Source organism: Gorilla gorilla, chromosome 19 (assembly GCF_029281585.2).
Source record: "Gorilla gorilla gorilla isolate KB3781 chromosome 19, NHGRI_mGorGor1-v2.1_pri, whole genome shotgun sequence".
Classification (NCBI taxonomy): domain Eukaryota; kingdom Metazoa; phylum Chordata; class Mammalia; order Primates; family Hominidae; genus Gorilla; species Gorilla gorilla.
This window is the reverse complement of record NC_073243.2, coordinates 55462458-55483852: the sequence shown is the minus strand read 5'-3', so window position 1 is coordinate 55483852 and position 21395 is coordinate 55462458. Positions and strand designations below refer to the sequence as shown.

The following is a 21395-nucleotide window of genomic DNA, read 5'->3' as shown; positions in this document are numbered from 1 at the left end:
TAGTTTTTATTCCTGCCTATATTATTACATACCATTCTTCCTTGTTTTGAAACTCTTAACTAGGTGAGGCAGAGCTAGAAATTGTCTCCTTATATACTTTTCCTGAACAATGGAATTCCAAATTTTTTGCTGGCCTCATAGCTTTTGGAGTAAGGTTTTACAGGTATGATAAGGAGACTAAGTTCTGGCGTGATATAGCAGAAGTGAGGAATGTGATTCTTAGAAGTTTTCCTAAAGGGAGGAAGTGAATTCTTCGTTCTGTTTTGCACTGGCTTGAAGGCAGACGTGGTGGCTGGTGCTTCAGTAACTATATTGGGCCATGAGGTGAAAGCACGTGTTGAGGATGTGGTGCCACAAAATAAAGAAGCCCCGCTTCCTGATCCTACAGAACAAGGGCCAGCAAACTTTTTCTCTAAAGGGCCGAATCTTCAGTTTCGTAGACCCTACAGGTCTCTGTCACCACTAGTCAATTCTGCCATTTGAGAGTGAAAATATCCATGGATAATATAGAATAAATGAGTTTCTAATGTTCCAATTTGTTTTTCAATAAAACTTTATTTATGGACATTGAAATTTGAATCCCTTATAATTTTCTTTTTTTTAAATTCTATGCAAGGAAACAGTAAAATCTCTCATCATTTTCAGCCATTTAAAAATGTAATAATAATTCCTAGCTCCAAAGCTATACAAAGACCCTGGGGCCAGATTTGGCATGGGGCATGTTTTGTCCACCCCTGAAATAAATCACCATACAGCCCCAAATTGTTGATCTTTAGGCTTTACCTACAGGAAAGAGACACATTGGTGTTGCTTCTGCTAGATGGAGTTTGCTCTGATTCAGCAAAACGAATTCCTGACTTATGATTAGTAGATGCAGCAGTCCCTGGGGGTGCTCTACCCACACGCAACCCATATCAATTCTTTTCCAGCTCCGTGCACCCTCCCGGGTTTCTGTGGTTTGCTTCTAAGGCTCAAACTTGCAACTTTCTTTTAAGATAACCTTAGGTCCACTGGCACCTGTGGCTGGAAAGTTGGAAGTGCCTGAGAATTTACATGCCCTCTGGGCAGCCCTTCCCTGGAGAACCTCAAAGCCTCGCTGACTTTTGCATCTGGACGAACTCAGACAGAATTTTTACCCTGGAGTTCCCCTGTAGAATCAGGCAGAGGCCTCCCTCCTCAGGACTTTGCCTGACATCACACCTTTGTTTGGTTTGTTCCCGGCTCCTGTCCTGTTTCTCCTGCTCTTTTCTGGACTTCCTATGGGAGCACTTCCTTCATAATTCACGTGCACATAGCCCTTGTCAAGGTCTACTTCTGGAAGCTTCAATCTAAGCCATAGTAGTCATCCTTGCTCAAGGAGATTTTTCTCCAGACTCCAATAAAACAGAAGAAACAGCAGTCTCCTCTTTATAGAAATAAAAAGGAGTGTTCTAGCTAAAAAAAGCCTTTTTTACAGAGCAGCATAATGGGTAAGAGCAGGGGCTCCAGAGTCAGCCTGCTTATAAACAGTCTTTTGGAGCCTCAAGATTCCTCATCTGTAAATTGGAGCTAATGACAATGACAGCACAGGGGTTGTGTTGAGGCTATGTTGAATATCATGGCACTTACACATCCCGTCCAGCACACAAAAAACACTCCATAAAAGTTAGTTACTATGAGCATCATTAATATGTTGTCTGAGGCATTTTGACACAACCACTGCTACTTGAAAATTCCAACACAGCATTTTCTTGGTAGATAATAGAAAAACAAGTGCTATCTGCTGCTCTGTGAGAAGCTGATGATGAATTACCAAATAAGATTTTCTACTTTGTAGGTATATTTGAATATCAGTATGTCCAATTAATTCAGTATAAATATAAAGGACACATCCTGCTTGAAAATGTCAGCAATAAGTTAAGCAAATGGCTGCATTCTGAAACCAGGCATACCTGGACCATACTCCCAAATATGCTGCTTCTGTAGAGACTTTAGTATTGATTTACCCAATCAGATTGCCAATACTTACCTCCTAAGGTTATTGTGAAGATTAGACAAAACTCTGCATAAAAAGCACTTAGCTACTCTTTATTAGGAACTTACTATGTCCCCGGCACTGGGCTATTGTTATCCACGCCCAATTCCCCGGAAGAGAAGTGGAAAGATTCCATACATCACTGGGATACCTTTACCCTGACGACAAAGGCAGCAATGGCACCGACTCCCAGAAGATAATCTTTTAGAAAATAATCACCTGGTTTTTTCCTCGGCCATTAGCCTTCTTGGGTCAGTTTGCTAGAAACCAACCCCCCAGCAACAAAGAAACTCCAAGGAAAATGAGCCTTTTCATTGCTGCTGAAAGCAGGGGGAACCGCGTCCTCTTACAGGCTCTTTACTATGGTTGATACAAGTGAGTCTCCATTTTTTAGCTTCAGTACCATCCAGTCAATGCTTTGTAGGAAGAGCTGCATGTCGGAGTGTTAACACGCCAGTGTTTGTGCATCTCTCTGGGAGTCCTCCTGGCAGAGCCCTCCTCTGCATCAGCATAGAGGTCTGATGTGGGATGGGCAGGCTATCAGAGCTCAAAGAGAAAACAAATCTCTTCTGTATAGGCCAGGAAGGCCTCACCAAAGAGCCTTTTTGCTCTGCCTGGGAGGGAATGGAAAGAAAAAAAGGGAAAACCACACCCTTCGAAGGCCTCAGTAAATATTTGAAGCATGCCTAGGTTTGGCCAAATGAGAACTCCCCTTATTTAAGTATTTATGAAATGATCAAATAGCAGGATTGTATTTCCATGAGCTAGAGAGTTCTTATTTAGTGACACAGATTTTTTTTCTGTTCAAACTTTTTTCTTTTTTTGCCACATTCAGCAATTGCTATCAGATGCTGAATGTCTGTGGTCACATACTCAGCTTCCTGTTTATAAATGCGCTCTGTTTTCAGTGAGTCAGCAGTTTCTTGTTCTACAGAGAGGTAAAACTGGTGGTGTCAGGGCCGTGGGGGGTTGAATGAGCTTTGTGAATGGCCCAGTGTGTGCTGGGCCTCAGGATTTGTGTGAACAGGTACTCACACTGTCTGTGGCTGTCCATAAGCTAAAATAATTCAGCCCAGTGAGTTTGGTGGTTTCTCATCTGATTCTGTCCAAGCGAAACAAAGCCAGACACTAAAGTGGTAAGGACAGACATTAACCAGTAATAACTATTGCAATAGGGAAGAGTCCAATGTAAACTGAACTCAGCTTCAATTTGTGCAGAGGTGACTGGACTTTTTTTTTTTTTTTGGAGACGGAGTTTTGCTCTTGTCACCCAGGCTGGAGTGCAATGGCACGATCTCGGCTAACTGCAACCTCCGCCTCCCAGGCTCAAGTGATTCTCCTGCCTCAGCCTCCTGAGTAGCTGGGGTTACAGGTACCTGCCATCACACCCAGCTAATTTTTTGTATTTTTAGTAGAGATGGGTTTTGCCATGTTGGCCAGGCTGGTCTCAAACTCCTGACTTCAGGTGATCCATCCGCCTGGGCCTCCCAAAGTGCTGAGATTACAGGTGTGAGCCACCATGCCTGGCCGGACTAGGCATTTTTAGGGAAGAATGAGGGAATAGGAAGGAGGGCAGACAGAACCAGTAGGGTCAGGGAAGTGAAAAATTACAAAGGGCTGTTCAGTATAAATGCAATCAGACCAGCTGTGCCTGCTAGCTGGCAGTTAGGGAAGTTAGGATTCTGTCCTCTCTGAGACTGGGAGACAGAAGTCCTTACCTTTCCTGATGATTACATTCAAAGGAATAGCTTTCAGGGCCTTGAGAAACACACTTAGTGCCCTTCTTAGTAAGTGCTCTATGAAAGAGTGGTCAGGCTAGCTCCAGGTGGGGGCTGGAGCAAGCAGTAAATCCCCCTGGGCAGCCTTGAGTTTTCTCAGGCAGGCATCCTTAAGGGGATAGGAGCATCCTAGGGTTGTGGCCTTGAGGTATTGGAAACCTTATTAGCGATTGTGCAAGTGTTTTAGAGCAAGGCTGAGGCCTGGCTGAGAAGAGGGCTCAGAAGAGCCTGGCTAGAGTTTGCTCAAGGTCAGAGTCTTTGTCACTGCGAGGCAGCCCAGGGTCTGTCTTTGGCACCTCACTCCCATGCTTTGGTGCTACTGCTTCCTGACCTCGCCTACCAGTCCCGTTGTCAGCTGCAGTGGCCTCCAGCTGCCAGGTGGGCTGGAACTTCAAACAACTGATGTCCTTGAAGAGCCTGGGAGTTCTGGACTTTCCTGCCTCCCCTCCCCTGGCCCCAGCACACGCTGCTCCATCTGCCCCTCCTTCCATACCCTCTTGTAAGCCAGCTCCACATCGCCTTTGGAATTCGGTTTTTCCTTCATCTCTTCCTGTGAAAGCCTCCCCTGAGCTCCAGTACCTGGGTTTGGCATTCCCACAACACCAAGCTCTTCTCTCCTGGAGCATTTATTGCACTGTATTTCAGAGAATAGTTAAGCACTGGTTTCCCCCACTAAACTGCAAGCCATAGGAGAGCAGGGACTAGGTGCAATTCAATCAGCAGGTGCTTACTAAGTGCTTGCTGAGGAGTGGATGGGTGGTACCTGTCCTTTGATGCCTCCTCTCAGGACCCTGTTCTTAATGATTGGGAACACAGGCTCTGGGTTTGAATCCCAGCTTTTCCAATTACTCGCTGTGTGACCTTGGGCAAGGTGCTTCACCCCTCTTTGCCTAAGTCATCTCGACTGTCAGGAGGGTAGATGATGATCTCCATCTCACCGGCGGCTGTGAGGGTTAAAGGTGTTGTATGTGTACCTGCTTGGAAGAGAGCCAGGCACAAGGAATCTTCAGTATTATTACCATTGTGTGTTCCAAGGAGGCCATCGGCTACTCTGCCAATGATTCATTGAGTGAATAAACGCCCAACAGGGCACTGGCCTTTACTGCTTCTGTTTTCTAACCGAGAAGAATGACTTTGAGAAACTCAATACCTTACTCCCCACCGAAGCCTGGCTGGCTGGTGTTCTGATGTGGGGCAGGTGCCACGTGGAGCCATGGAAGCTGAAGGGCAGAGCTGTACCTGGCCAGGACACTGCCTCCGCCTCAGCAGCTTCCCTCTCTACTCTCCCATCTCTGTTTCCCCCAGAATTGCCTGCGCTCAGGTGCAGCTTTCCTCCCCTGCCCGTTCCAACCTGGACCCTCCCCACAACCTCTCTCACACTCTCTCTCCATCTCTCTATCACTTACACCCTCGCACGCACATCCTTGCAGGCACACTCACACTCTCACATGCACACTTTCACGTGAATATTCTTACACTCACACACATTTTCATACACACTCATGCACACTCACACACACACTCATTCTCACACTGTCTTATACTGTCTTCATCATTCACACGTACACAGTCACAAACACACACTCTCATGTGCACATTTATGCTCCCATATACTCTTACACCCACACACGCACACACTTTCTCATGCACACTCACATATACACACATTCATACTCTCAACTTTCTCCTTGTCTCTCCCATGTACACACACACACTTTCTGATGCACTCACACTCCCACATGCACATTCACACTCTAACTCATATATTCTTGCAAGCATACACACACACACTTTCTCATGCACACACACTGTCATATGCACACGCATATGTTCATACACTGCCTTATGCTTTCTATTTGTCTCTCCCATGTACACACACACACACTTTCTGATGCACTCACTCTCATATGCACACTCATGCACACTTATGCCCACACTTACACACACTCTCACACCGTCATCCACAAAACAACAGGAGCTAAGATCACCAGTGGCCTCTGTGCCATGGAGGCCCAGGACATTTTCAGTCTGCAGTTCCCCAACCCCTCCCAGCAGCATCAGAGTTGCTGGGTCCCCTTCCCTGTCAGGACACTCTCCCTCCTTGGATTCCAGGGCCCAGCGTTCTCCTGGTTTTCCTCCCACCGGTTCTCTGTCTCCTTTGCAGGCCTGCCCTTTCTTACTCGGCCAGTAAGTTCACAGACTCTTCCTCCTCTCTCTTCCTGCCCTCTGCCAGGACATCTGGCATGTGGCTCCAAATACCAGGTACAGGCAAACAGATCATGAGCAACCTCCCTCCTTACACCTGTTCTTCCTTCTGCCTGGAATGTATCCTACTTCTAGGTCTCTGTTCAAATGTCACCTTGTCAGAGAGAACATCCCTGGCCACCAGAACTAGAATAGCCCCTTACTCCTTCTCACCATCTATCCCATTAACCCTGGTTTAGTTTTCTTTCTTCCCTGTTACTGCCTGAAATACTCTATATTTGTTTATTATCTGTTCATCCCTGCTAGAGGGTAAGCTCTGGGAGAATTTGCAGCAGATACTAGTCTAGGTGCCAGAGACATAGCAGCAAACAAAAATGTTAAGGTCTTAATGAATACTTGAAAAAATGTGTGAATGAAATTAAATTTTAGCTACAGCATTCCTCCGAGCTCCAGAGCAATAGAGTCAATCACTGACTTGACAGCTTCTCCTGGATGTCTCAGCAGTATCTCAAACTAAGTCTCTCTAGACCAACAGAACTTTCTATGACAATGGAAATAGCCTATATCTGCACTATCCAATGGGGTAGCCAGTAGTCACATGTGACTGGAGCACTTGAGATGTGGCAAGTGTGACTGATGAGCTGAATTTTGAATTCCATTTATTTTTAATTAAACCTAAAATGTAAAAAGCTATATGTAGCCAGGAGCTGCCACATGGGGCTGTGTAGTTCTTATCCGAACTGATGATCCTCTGCCCACACCTGGTCCAGTGGTCTCGACCTTAACAAATGGCACCACTATCCACCCAGATGAGAAAGCCGACAGCGAGGAGTCATTCTCGACCAGCTGCCTTTCCTGTGAGTCAATCCATCACCAAGTCCTATTGATTTTGCCATATATATATATATTTCCATTAATTCCACCGCTGACACCACCCCAGAGGAAAATACATCATCTCTCATCTTGATTAAAGCCTCTTAACTGAATTGTTTACTCCACTTTCCCTTTCTCCGATTCAGTCTCCATATTCCTCCAAAGGGAGCCACAATGCATGGGGTGCACCCTGACCTTGCATCACCCATTCACGCAATCGAATATCCTTCAATGGGTGGCTTCTTTGGATGGCCTGCATGTTCCTGCAGGGGGCTGAGTCCTGCTCATCTTCACTGCAGGCTCTCTGCCACTCTCTCTGGGCTCCAGCCACAGAGGCATTGTTTCAGTCCCGCATTTGGGTCATGCTCCCTCCCACCATAGTGTTAGTCTCCTCTGATCACGGGCAAGGTCACATCCCTATTACATGTTTTCACACCACATACCTGTCCTCGGCACTTGTATAGTTATGTAGCAATTAACTAACGTTTTCCTTTCCTACTGGACGGTAAGCTTCCTGGAGCAGGAACCTCATGTGTTTTCATGGCCACTTAGCAATATCTGTCTAATAGTAGAAGCTCCACGAATATTGTTGAGTAAATGTATAGCCAGATAGTCTTTTGAGATAATAACTATATTTTTCTTTCTTTCTTTTTTCCTGTTGCCCGATTGAGTCAATGATAGTGGATACAGCTTAGAACAAAAGAGTCAACTGGGGAGACTGGCTTGGGAAACATGGCAAAACCCCATCTCTACTAAAAATATAAAAATTAGCAGGGCACGATGGCACACGCCTGTAATTCCAGCTACTTGGAAGGCTGAGGCATGAGAAGCTCTTGAATCCAGGAGGCGGTGGTTGCAGTGAGCTGAGATCATGCCACTGCACTCCAGCCTAGGTGACAGAGGCAGACGCTGTCTCAAAAAAAAAAAAAAAAAAGAGTCAATTAGCTACCTCAATGAATGTTTTAAACCCATAGCAAACACGTGTTAAAAGGATGCTTGAAAAAACAAACATTTTTTAAATCTCAGCTTTGAATTAGCGAAGTCCATGTTCTGGTTATTGTAGCCATGTGATAAATCATCCGCAAACCTAATGACATAAAGCCATGGCTATTTTATCATGCTCACAGATCCTGTTACAGGTGAAATTGTGACCTCTCCATCAAAATTCATATGTTAAAGTCCTAACACTCGGGGTGCCTTAGAATGTGGCCATAATGAGAGGTAAAGTCTTTACAGCGGTAATTATGTTAAAATGAGGTCACCAGGGTGGGCCTTAATCCAATAAGACTGCTCTTCTTTTTTTTTGGACATAGACATACAGAGGGAAGGCTCAGGGGAAAGACAGCCCTCTACAAGCCAAGGAGAGAGGGATCTGAAGAAACTAACCCTGACAGCACCTTGATATTGGATTTCTAGCCTCCAGAACTGTGAGAAAATAAATTTCTGTTGCTTAAGCCACCCAGTTAGTGGTATTTTGTCATGGAAGCTCTAGCATACTGATGCAGATCTCATCAGTCAGAAATTAGGAAAGGACTCCACGGTGACAGTTGATCTCTGCTCTGTGATACCTGGAGCCCCAACTGGGAAAACTCATAGGAAGGGGGTGACCCTATGACTGGAGGGCTGCAGTCACAGGCAAGCTTGTTTATTCGCATCTGTGGCACCTGACTTGGTGGTATGGGTTGAATTTGTGTCCCCCCACTCACCCTTATTCATATGGTGAAGTCCAAGATCCCATTATCCCAGAATATGACGTTAATGTAAATAGGATTGTTGCAGATTTAATTAGTTAAGTTAGGATTAAGGTCACGCTAAAGTAGGATGGCCTCTAATACACCATGACCGCTCTCCTTATGAAAAGGGGAAAGTTGGACACAGGCTCACACACACAGGGAGAACTTCACGTAAAGATGAAAGCAGAGACCATGTGCAGTGGCTCACGCCTGTAATCCCAACACTATTGGAGGCCAAGGCGGGCACATCACCTGAGGTCAGGAGTTCGAGACCAGCCTGGTCCAACATGGTGAAACCCTGTCTCCACTAAAAATACAAAATTAGCAGGACTTGGTGATAAGCGCCTGTAGTCCCAGCTACTCGGAAGGCTGAGGCAGGAGAATCATTTGAACCTGGGAGGCAGAGGTTGCAGTGAGCTGAGATCATGCCACTGCACTCCAGCCTTGGTGAAAGACTGAGACTATGTCTCAAAAAAAAACATTAAAACAGAAACTGGGTGATGCAGTAGAAGCCAATGAACACCAAAGATTGCCAGCAAACCACCAAGAGCTGAGAGAGGCATGAAATAGATTTTTCCTTGCAGTCTTTAGAAGAAACCAACTCTGCTGACATCTTGATCTGAGACTTCCAGCCTCCAGAACTGTGAGACAACACATTTCTGTTTGTCTCAGTGTTGTACAAGCCACTCAGTTTTCAGTACTTCATTACAGCAGCCCTGGAGAGAGAACACAATCAGGAAGACTTCGGACCAGCACACCTATCCATGGACTTTCTGCGTATCTTCCCATGGACATTTCTGGCTTCAGGGCAGTCGGACTTCTTCCATGACAGCTCAGGATTCCAACCACGTGTGTGTTCCAGTGAACAAGGCAGAATTTGCATCGCAATTTATGACTCAGTTTTGGAATTTATTCACTGTCACTTCTATCATACTTTATTATCAAAGCACCCCACTAATTCATCCACATTCGAAGGGAGGAGGCTTAGTCTCCATCTCTTCATGAGGGAGTAGGAAGATCCCATTGTAGACGACCACGTGAAATGAGAGATATTGTTGTGGCCACTTTGGAAAATGCAATCTGTCACTACCCAGTACTTGAAGAAGAGAGCATAAAGCATTCAACAATAGATAGAAAGAGACTAGATGAAGAGCTAGACCTATGCCTTTCTTGGGTGGAGACAGATAGAGAGTTGAGTTCTCACACCCTGAGAAAGGTGTGAGAACTCTACTCACTGCTGAGTTAAAGCCCTGGCAGTGACAGTGAAGGGACGAGACCCAGGACATATCTAGGAGGATGCCAGGGATGGGGACCTGAGCCTTGCTGCCCAGATACAGTTCAGGAGATGCTGGTCCCACAGAGAAGCTCCTGACCACCACAGTGCCAGTGTGGTAGAATGAGAAAGGCTGAACGAGATATCTAGGAAGACATGCCTGAGGGCAGCCACAGAAAACCCCTACCACTCTAGCACTGGTTGGAGACAGCACACAAGAGTTCTCCTGGGAAGTGTCCCCTGGGGACAGGGTGTGTGGATGTAGCCCTGAGAGAACCAAGGACATTGGCAATGGGGGCCAGCTCCTTGATAATTCTGCATTTTTAGTGCCTTTAACTGTGGTTTTTCAGTGACACTATTCTGAGGTTTGCTTTGTTATTGTTAAATTAACATTTGATTGATTAAAATTACAAATTTTAAAACCTACTTCTACCTTTTGCTTTTAAGTGAAGCTTGTGAATAATGTTTGCTAGTCTTGCAAACATTTATATTTGAACAATTACTTTTTAGGGGATTTTTGCTTAATATGTGATCCATTTACAAAGTTAAATACATTTAAATATTTCAAATGACATTTATACTTTTAATATATTTATTTCCACTTAAAGGCTTTCCGCTTCATGTCCACTTCAAATTTCTAACTTCCAAAGTTAGAAATTTATTAGATTTAGAAGGACTACTTAAACTTAAATATGGTGAACCTAAGTTATCTTAATTGTTCCAGTGCTATATAAAACAGTAAGATTTTTACTTAAAAATAACAAGGTAAAATCAATTACTCAATTTTTAAAAATTGGACTTATACGAGTGGCCATTTAGTCTTTTTTTTCTTTTTTCTTTTTTTTTTTTTGAGATGGAGTCTCACTCTGTCGCCCAGGCTGGAGTGCAGTGGGGTGATCTCGGCTCACTGCAACCTCCGCCTCCTGGGTTCAAGTGATTCTCCTGCCTCAGCCTCCCAAGTAGCTGGGACTACAGGCATGCACCACCACACCCAGCTAATTTTTGCATATTTAGTAGAGACGGGGTTTCACCATGTTGGTCTCAGTCTCTTGACCCCATGATCTGCCCGCCTTGGCCTCCCAAAATGCTGGAATTACAGGCGTGAGCCACCACTCCCAGCCCCGAGTGGCCATTTATTCTAAGTCCAGTTCTCTTAAACATTATAAACACATGAAATATAAAATATTTTATATACCCTAATATAAAATTAATATAAAATGTTAATATTGTTGCTTGAAGTCCTCAAATATTTTTATATGTAATTCCAAATCTTTCCAGTTCCACCAAGGAAACCACTCTATAACCCCACACAATATTTACGGCTAACCTTTTCAGCTTTCTTACTCTTGCATTAGATCAAACAAGGGTCTGGGAGGCTTGGCAAGGACCAGAAGACCGTGGTGGGTGTATGCAGTGGACAACAGAGCTTTAAGGAGATGACCTCTGCCCGCTAAGTTCAAGTTATAAATGTCCTAATTCTACTGTCTGCTCAAAGAGACTGAGACTCATATCAGGATTAGTGTTGATTAAAGTCTCTTGAAAAAGATATTGATGTATTTTAAGAAGTAAAGAAATGCAAAATCGAAAGAGGAACTTGCATTCTTTCAGATCTGTCAGTCCTTTGGCCCTAAGAATAGTAACATGCTCTGTGGTGGAACTGTGCACAGCCCTCATGGCTTCTCCAATCAGTGAGTCATTCAGCTGACACACACTGAGATGAATTTTACCTCCATGTACGCTGGCCTCTACTGACGACCACCATGGACCAAACAGCTCTGTCCAGGACCCTGCTGTACTGTCCAGGAGCCTTTGTGGAATCACTAAGAGATGCCTCTTCCTCCAAGCTGAAACCACCCAACACAGGGCTCCTACTTGGAGAGGTGAACAGAAGGGAAGAACTGCAGCTTTTGTTTGCTTCCAGATCCAGGCACTTTTTTTTTAAGAGATGGGCTCAGGCTATGTTGCCCAGGCTGGTCTTGAACTCCTGGACTCAAGCAATCCTCCCACTTCAGTTTCCCAAAGAATTGAGATTACAGGGGTGAGCCATTGTGCCTGGCCTCCAGGCACCTTTTGAGAGGCAAACAGCACAACTGCCCATGGCAGCTCTGCCCTACCTCTTTGATTCCAGAACTGAAGATAAGACCCCCAGTCTCTCAGCAACCCCTGCATAGAAAGGAAGGAGAAAAGAGAGAGGGACTATCCTGAATTAACTGTTTACTCAAAAGAGACTGAGAAAATCCAGAACTGCCAAACTACTCTGATTGGGCAAGAATAAGATTCTCTAGAGAGCACAAATCAGGGCTCAAAAGCAAGGTTTTCTATAAAGCACATCTTGCATATAGATCACATTCCTTAGCCTGTCTGGATCTCAGTTTCCACATCTGTGAAATGGGATGTTCTCTAGACCAATGCTTCTCAAATGTTATTATGCATAAAAATCAGCTAGGAATCTTGTTAAAATGCAGCTTCTCTTCAGTGGGGATAATGCAATGAGTGTCTGGGATTTTGTATTTCCAGCAAACTCTCAATTGTTTCAACCCCCTGGACCACACTTAATAAGTGGAGACAATTCTAAGATCTGCCACACTGTGGTTACAAATTATCTGTTGTGAATAAACACCTAATTGTCTTATGCTGAGGACCTGCCCTACAAAGCTAGAAATCACTTTTTAATTGAGCTCTATGTCTAAGAGCCATAAAGCTGCAATGGTTCTCTATTTTTGAAAAAGAATGGCCCGTCTCTCCCCTCTCCGGTTGCCTCCTATCCTCTCTAACTGCAATGCCATCCTTTTTTTTTTCTTTTATTCATTTCACGATATCTGCAGCAAAGAGAAAAAAAACAAAAGGCAGTGCCACCAGAACCAAAGCTGAATGCTTGAGAGAACCTTCAGAAATATGTTTAGGGGAGGATAAAAATATACCTTTTGATAAACTTTAAATGGGTGATTGTGGAGGGTGGGCACGGGGACTGATGAACGTTTTAGAGAAAATTGAGTAGATGGTGAAATATCTTAATGAAACGTGAGCATTAAACACTGAGACCACATATCCTGTTGACCAGTTCAGAAAATATGTTTTGAGACAAAACATTTGAAATAGCGATTGTCTCAGAAAATCCATAGCGAAAGGTCTCTGCGATGTTGATTTTATAGCAATTGTCACTCTTCTTCCCAGCAGGGGTGTGGGGGAAATACATAGACTGCATACATGCACACATACACGTATACTCACACATGTACATATGTATTATACACACATACACCATATGCTACACACACACATACACACACACATTCTCTTTTTTAATTGGCAAGGAACTAAAAACAAAATAACCAAGGAATGTCTTTTAATAGAAGCCTCACTTCCTTCCGCACAAACTTGTTAAGCCTCTGTTAGTTACCTCCTCTCCTGCCCACCCCAAGAGACCCCGTGTGCTGTGATAGGCCTCACTTTGGTTGCTGTTCCCCAACAGACTTAGAGTCCTGAACCTGGGTCAGGCTCCAGTGCACAGAAGCCCACACAGAAGCCTGGCAGCTTCCCCTCAAACTAGAGCATCATGAAAAGGCAAGCAGTGGGGCTCCACCTTCCTTTCTCCAAAGGTTTCAGTGGGACATTGAGCCAGGCTTGCTCTTAGGGCTCCTGGGCCAGGGGTACTCCCAACCCCCCATTACAGCAGCCTCTGTTTAGTGCCAGGACAGATAGCAGTGTCAGTCACCCACTCTTCCGCTCTTCCCAGTAGGAAACCTCATGTCGAGAGTACAAACAGATCCTCCGAGTTTTGTCACCTCTCAATAATAAAAATGGGCCTAACTGACAAGGTTAAATGACCCTGGGCCCATGGTGCAGGGGCAGCAGCCCCTAGTCTTTGGATGTGCTTCTTTAATGATTGTCTTTAATTCTCCTAAGGAGAAGAGGATGGTTCTCCTCCCAGTTTCTGATTTTCTCTTCAGGTTTTTGATTTGGTATAACCTTAATAATTTTCCTGTGGCATCAGTGAGGGAAAATATCCACCTTGGATTCTGAAACACCCACTTCTAAATCAAAGAAACCTGTTTTAGAGTTTGTTTGTATTTAGAAAGCTAGTCCTTCCTCCCTCCTTCCCTTCCTTTTTTTCCTCTTCTCTCTCCCTCCCTCACTCCACACACATCTACCACAGGGCAAAGATGAATACTAGGCCTTATGAGACACCCAAGACACATTTCCTTTACTGGATTGTAAACTACTTGAAGGCACAGTTAAGACACAAATACAAATGTTTCCAATCTAAACAGCCTAAGAGAGTTGTTAATGAGATTTCAGAAAAAGGGGTGATAACAGCTAGTTGGAGATAATTCAGATTAGAGAGAATCCGAGAAGACTGAAAACTGATGAATGGGGCCTTACGTGCACAGGAAGTCATCTGGCATTCCTAGAAGAAAGGCCCAAGTAAACCCAGTCGCCAGAAAATCAGGGGCTGCCTAGGGAATGGCACATAGTTCACTCAAGCTGGAGTGTATGTATGTGAAGGAGATAAAGATGGGGAAGTATGTGGTGGCCAGAAGGTCTGGGTGCCAAACTAGGACATTTGATGTCATGGGTCTCCACTGCAGTGACATTACCCATCTGGCCTTGGGAGGACACATTTGGCACTGTTTTGTAGAATGGACTTGGTGGGAACTGAGGGAAGAAACATCAGTTAGAAAGCTAAGTGGGGCATGATGGGGGCTGGAGTTGAGAAGATGACATTGGGAATGGACAGGAGGTAAAGGATGGACTAGGTAGATGGAACTTGGGGACTGGTTGGATGAGGGTATGTGAATAGGGGCAGGGAGTAAACACTGACTGCAAGGTGGCAAGCCTGGGCAGGGCTGGTCCTGAACCATCAACCAGGTTGTGCACTTCCCAGCTCTGGGGATATCATGCACACAGCTACAGTACAAATGGCACCCACCCCCAGCCATCGGGCAGCCAGAATTTGTGAACCTGGCTGACTGCGAGGAAGGCAGCACCAGAAATGGAGATCAGAGCAGAGAGGAAGAGGAATAAACCCTGCAGGAAGTACATGTGGGCAGAAGCACTTATTAAGAGAAACAGAAAAAGATAATGAGTTTAATTTTGGATGTATTAGAGAACGTTTCCACATTAATCGTTATGAGAAGAAAAGAGTCTGTATCAAAAGCTAGAAGAAGGGACTCCTTGACAAGAAGGATGCTCCTGTCTAGCTCAGCCTCCCAGACCCTCCTCTCTCCTGCCCGTGCTCCCCATGTCTCTGGTCACAGTATTGAATTAGAAGCACAGCTGACAAGTGTGCAAAGCTCAGAAACCCCAGAGCTACACTGGGTAAGAAAAACAGGTCAGCGAATGCACTCAGAGCCTAGGCAGAGGGGAGGCAGGGCCCATGGCAGTATTCAGGCAGTACACAGTGAAACATACCTGTGCACACCTGGGGAGAGAGAAGCTCCTGGAGTTTAGAGACCATCTTGCCATCATCCCATGGAAAAATGTCAGGTTCTCTTAGGATCCCAATCCCTCATTTCCTCAGTAATGATGTGTGCAATTGTTGCTGGTGGGTATGGGATGGGTGAGGTGGAGTAGTGAGTAGGAGGTTGATTTCAAATGGAAACTCTGAGCTGTTTTCATCCTGGGAATCAGACATGCCTCAGCATATTTAGAGGACTCAGGCTTGCAGAGACTATCTGGCATACTTTCTTCTCTCTTCCTTTGCATGAGGACAGGACACTTGGGCATGATTCATGTTATTTGATTTAAGGTAAATATGTTGGGGCCGGGGTAGGGAAAGAATATTTTGAGCACAGCAGAGTTGCTGTAAGAAGTCATCCCAAATAGACTAATGTCCTGTGAATCAAAACTGTGTCCCACGGAAGAGAGCCCTGGGGCTAAGATGCCTGTGGATTGTGGCAGCATTGAGCAGTCCTGGGTAACACTGCAGTCATGCCCCAGGTAGCACAAATTCTGGCATTTATTAAATGTTCAATATGGAATAGGCTTGCACAGATCCTGGTACAAGGAAAGTATCCATTTAAATATTTTCTTTTATTATCGTTGCTTCTTTCCCAATAGTTGAGCACTGTTATTATTCTCATTTCACAGATGGCAGAGAGGGGTTAGGCCACCCACCCTCCCACAGTGATACCAGCTGGCGTGTGGCAGAGCTGGATGCTGATCCCTGCGCTCTCATCCACCACGCAGTGTTCCATGGAACTGAGAGCAGCCTGAACAATGAACTTTGTTCATCAGCAGCATCAATTGCTGGTGATATTATCATGAGGAACTCATTTGGTAGAGGTAGAAGTTTTCTAATCAGAGGCATCAATACCTAGAGCAGAAGCAGAGCAAAGATGGCATGAGGTAGGTGAAAGGTGCTCAGGTTCTCCTTGGGGTCTTCCAGAACTGGTTAGAGAGGAAACCAGTGGAACTTGAGCATCATACATTAATTATGATAAGATTGAGCTGAGAGTACAAAAAAACTCCAAAATAGCAGTGGCTTAAACAAGTCCAGGTAAGTGTTCCAAAATCGATAGGGCAGAGTCCTGAACCTCAGGGACCCGAGCTTCTTCTACCTTGTTGCTCCATCATCCTTGGCATAGCTTCTGTGCCTGGCACAAGATGGATACTTAAGCCTCCACTGTACGTCAACGTTCCAGCCAGCAAGAAAATGACAAAGAAAAGAGAATAGCATGCTCCCTCTTGTGATGACGCTTCTCAGAAGTTGCACACAGCACTTCTGCTTACATCGTATGGACTGGAATTTAGTTACACATCCAATCTAGCTTCAAGTAAGGCTGTGAAATGTAATCTTTATTTTAGGTGACCAGGAGTCCAGCTAAAAATCCAGGAGCAATATAAAATAATATAAATGAATAATTAGAAAAGTAGCCATCCTGCCATACAACCTAACCGGGATTTTCCCCTCCCTAAGTTCCAGGCTCATGACTGTCTGTCTGTCCTGGGGTCAGCTCTAAGAAAGTGACTTTGGGATACTCTGTCAGATGCAAAAGCTCAGGAGCTGGAGACCAACAAATGAATGGGTCCTGAAAGGGTAACCAAGAAGACCTTATGTTGGCCTCAAGGAATTTACTTGTATTGCTTATTTCTTTTATTTTCAATCCTTCCTTGGAAAAAAGTTTAAAATTGATTTTAGAACTACACAAAATGAAATGACAGTCTACATTTTACAGTAAATTAAATAAAAGCTAATATCATATACTTTATCTTATTTTGTTTTATATCTTTATTTTTTCAAAGAAACTATGAGAAATGGGTTGTGTGATTTTGCAGAACTTATTTGTTAAAGAACTGAATCATAATTGCTAAACTAAGAAATTCTTGCAAAACTACAGGTAAAGGAAGGTGAGGGCACGTGTACACAAATGCTCGAAAAATGGGTATAGAAATATTTCTATCGGGAAGGTAAAATTGTGAGAGGGAAATTGGCAGAGCATGGTGGTGTGCGCCTATAGTCTCAGCTACTCGCGAGGCTGAGGCACAAGAATTGCTTGAATCTTGGAGGCAGAGGTTGCAGTGAGCCCAGTGAGCCAAGATCATGCCACTGCACTCCAGCCTGGGTGACAGAGTGTGACTCTGTCTCAACAAAAAAAAAAAAAAAAAAAAAAAAAAAAAATTGTGTGTGTGGGGAATTTGAAGATTTTTAGATATTTGGGTAAACTTTTAAATAAACATTTGTTTGCCATGATCCCTTTCAGTCCCAAGTGGTAGTCCTTCATATCTAGCTCCAGGCTCCCATTGTCCTGAAATATTTTGTCATTTACTATCTGTTTTCCCAAAGCAATACACCCTGGATTTGCCACTATTTTCCAGATGCCCAAACTTGAAGCCACCTTCAGTCACCAAATCATAATAACCACTCGCCATACTAACTGCATTAACCACCATGCAGGAGCCCTATAGTGGAGAAGCAGGGGAATAAGTGCCTTGACTCCACCCTCCTTCCTCCTTTCCTCTTTACTCAGGCTCTGCATCTGCTGAGCACAGAGGAAGACAGAGAGAAAGGGAGCCTCTTGATGTAGCCCATGCAGGTAACCTTCCTGGACACAGAGCAGGGAAAAGGGAGAAGCAGGGGAAGTGTACATGATGGGACACACTAAGAGGTCACCAACACATCTGTTTCTGTGAAATGTCTCACAGACAACACAGCCTCTTCTTCCCCCTCCTCATGCACATAATATTCATTGGAAGTCTAATTGTATCCTTTTAATTATCTCTGGGCAGTATAATATAATGGATCATAATAGCTAACATTCATTGAATATTTAACTTGGGCCATGCACTTGAGAAAACACATTCACAGATTAACTTATTTAATCTTCATAACAACTCTGTGATGCAGATAAAGTATTAATTTCTAAGGGCTTGTTTTTAATAAAGTAAGAATAAGGAGAGGCCAGAAGGATAAATAATTTGTCCACAGTTGCTTCTGAGATAAGTTATATTTAAAAAAAAATCAGGACAGCATCTTAGCAGGTAGTAAGTGCTAGAACAATTTTAGCCATGATTATTAATGTATATCTACACAGTTACTAATCCGAGTCATAACAATTCTTTGAGGGAAATATTGTCATCATCACTTTGCATATGAAGAAAACAATGCTCTGAGAAGGCAGGTCACCTGCTGGCCAGCGCAGTTCCTTGGACAGTGGCGGGCCTCTTGGTGCCACATCACAGCTTCTGTTCATTCACATTCTGTTCATATCACATTCTGTTTAGCATGAATGTGATGTGAACATCATATCTACCATCTACCTGGTGAAACTGATGATCACCTTTCCAGGCCTGTCATTTTCCCAGTTAGATATTGACAGGCCAACATCTCAATTACGTTCCATTTAGTCTGCCTGGAGTTTTTCCTAAGCTCTAAATGATTGTTAGAGAAACGAAAGCTTGGGTTTAGCCACCGTTGGCATCTCTTTAATTTTGATCCTAATAGGTGCTCAAATCTGCAACACTTGCAAGATTTTTTTAAAATTTGTCTTAACTTTATTCTTTATTTTATTGTGAAAGAGTAAGTACGCTAGCCTAGCTCCAATCACAGCAGAGTTGAAATAACCCTCGCCTTGGAGCGTTTTCCATGACCAGCCCTCCACCACCTAGCCTTTACTTCGTGTGGTGAAAAGAGATGATTCACAATGCTCACATAGGCTGTGCCATTCTGCCCCTATGAAACTTTTCTTCTGCTGTGATCTGGAACCTCTTGATTTAAAATGCATAGAATCCCTGCTGGCAGAACAGGTTAAACCCAGTCTAGACATTTTAAGATTTAAGCCTCAGCTATCTGGAAGAAAACTAATGGTGAGTCTGGACTCATACCAGAACGATTTTAGGAGTTCCGTACTGGTACTGAAGCAATCTTGCTGGACTGCTTGGAAATGAATCTGTTATGTTCTGAATTCTGTTATCTTGGACAAGAGATTTATCTTCTCTAGGTCTCAATTTCATTCATCATTCACTCACTCACTTGTTCAAGAAAACTTCTTCGACACCTACTCAGGCAATAAAAGTCCAAAGCAGAATTAGACTCAAATGGTATCGTTGAGCATAGCTCTAGAATAAGGATGTTGAAATAGATGACAGAAGTTGCTTCCAAATCTAACTGTTGACAAGTAGAAGATTCCATATGTGGAATAGGTTAGTAGGGTTCTTTCTCTATCTATCATACAAGCTCCCCTGGGATGTGGTCTTGCTCCATCCTGGAACTGGGAATGGTAGGAAATGGCAGTGATTCATACGTGCATGCTAAACAAACATCTCTATTGCAAAAGCCCCTGTCCCAGGCAGAGCAAAGGTCAACACAGCTGACCTGAAGCAGTTTGAATAAATAGGCAAGATCTCAGTCATTGTTCTTGGGATGGCTCAGCCCTCTAGATTGAGAGATCATTAGTTTTCATTAAAGTGTTAACATATTTTTGAAGGGATGCAGTTTGCCGGTGGACATCTGAAACTGGGTGCAGAGTTAAAGAGTGCCACATGCCACTGCATCTGCTTCAAATTATGTTCTCCAGAAGACAAAAATACAGCTCCATGAGTCTAAAAATACGTCTTAGCTGTTAGCCAAAAATGCGTTTATTCTTGGATTCATAAAAATGCAGGCCATGTGAAATATGTGGGGGGCATGCACTCTCATAGAAAAAAAATTGACCAAAGAGAAGAAAAAGTTAATATAAACCTTAAGTATCCTTTATTGAAAGAAAGGGGAGAAGGTGGAAATGATGAGGCTTTGGAGTGTGACTGGGAAGCGGAACTAGGAAAGCTGTGTCTTCAGGGGGAAGAAGGCTGCTAGGACCAGGCTGCCTTCTGCCCCCATCCCATCCACAGGAAGGCCCTGAGCAACTGTGGATTGGGACTTCACTTCTGCCCACTTGGGGGAATTAGTAAAGCCAGTGGCAAGGACCCATCGCAACTCCAAATCTTGGCATCATGGTCTGTGCAGAGTTTCTCCAAGAGTCTGTGATTAGGGACCAGTTTGTTTGTTTTTTTCTTCCAATTCATGTGGACCAAGATTTTTATAAAATATAATAAGAATGAATTACTTTAAAAAAAGAAATAAAAATGACATATAAAAGAAGCCCCATTTTAAAATTAATAGATTAACAGATATAAAATTATCTTTCAAAATCAGAATGAACATGGGAAAAAGAAAAAAAATTACCATGAGACATTTCTCAACATGTAGTCTCAATATCTGCATTTATTTCAACATGGATCAGGAACAGTCTGCGCAGCCCACATTCAATAGCACTGGTGTGGCAGAGTGTGGATCTGAGAGGTTTTCAGCCCAACTCCACACTTGCTAATGGTGTGCCATTGGCCACATAAGCCTTTCTAAGCCTCTGATGGAAGAATAGCGGTAAAGGTCAGCTATTGTTTCCATTACCATCTATGTTAGTTTCCTATTGCTGCTGAAACGAATTACTACAAATTTAAAGGCTTAACACAAATGTATTCTCTTATAGTTCTAGATGTCAGAAGTCTTAAATTGGTTTCCCTCAGCTAAAATCAAGGTGTCTCCAAGGCTGTGTTCTTCCTGGAGGCGCTAGTGGAGAATCCATTTCCTAGTGGAGAATCCATTTCCTTGTCTTTTCCACCTTTTAGAAACTACCCTCATTCCTTGGCTTGTAGCTCCTTCCTCCAACTCCAAAGTCGGTGGCATAGCATTTTCAAATCTCTCTTTGGCTCTCACCTCCTCTTCTTCCCTCTTCCACTTCAACGGACCTTTGTCGTTATAAAGTCCACCAGTATATAATCTAGGAGAATTCCCTTATATTAAGGTCAGCAGATTAGTGACCTTAATCTGCAACATTAATTCTCCCTTGCTGTGTAATATAACATATTCCTATTGAGCATATTCAAATTCATGGGGATTCAGATGTAAACATCTTCAGGGAGGGGGTCATTATTCTGTTTACCTCATATCTGATGTCATTTACTCAGCCACATTTATTGAACACTCACTCCACGCAGATAGAATTCTAGGCTTAAGGAATATAACCAGATAAAGGCTGAGC

At 43.8% G+C, this 21395-nt stretch overlaps 1 long non-coding RNA gene across 1 annotated transcript in view; it reads right to left on the bottom strand.

The window, feature by feature from the left end:
- Positions 1-2633, bottom strand: part of LOC115931280 (uncharacterized) — an 82271-nt gene extending 79638 nt beyond the window's left edge. The window contains exon 1 of the long non-coding RNA XR_010131669.1: positions 2234-2633. This is a non-coding gene — a long non-coding RNA (uncharacterized lncRNA). The remainder of the gene's footprint in view (positions 1-2233) is intronic.
- Between the last annotated feature and the right edge of the window lie 18762 nt (positions 2634-21395).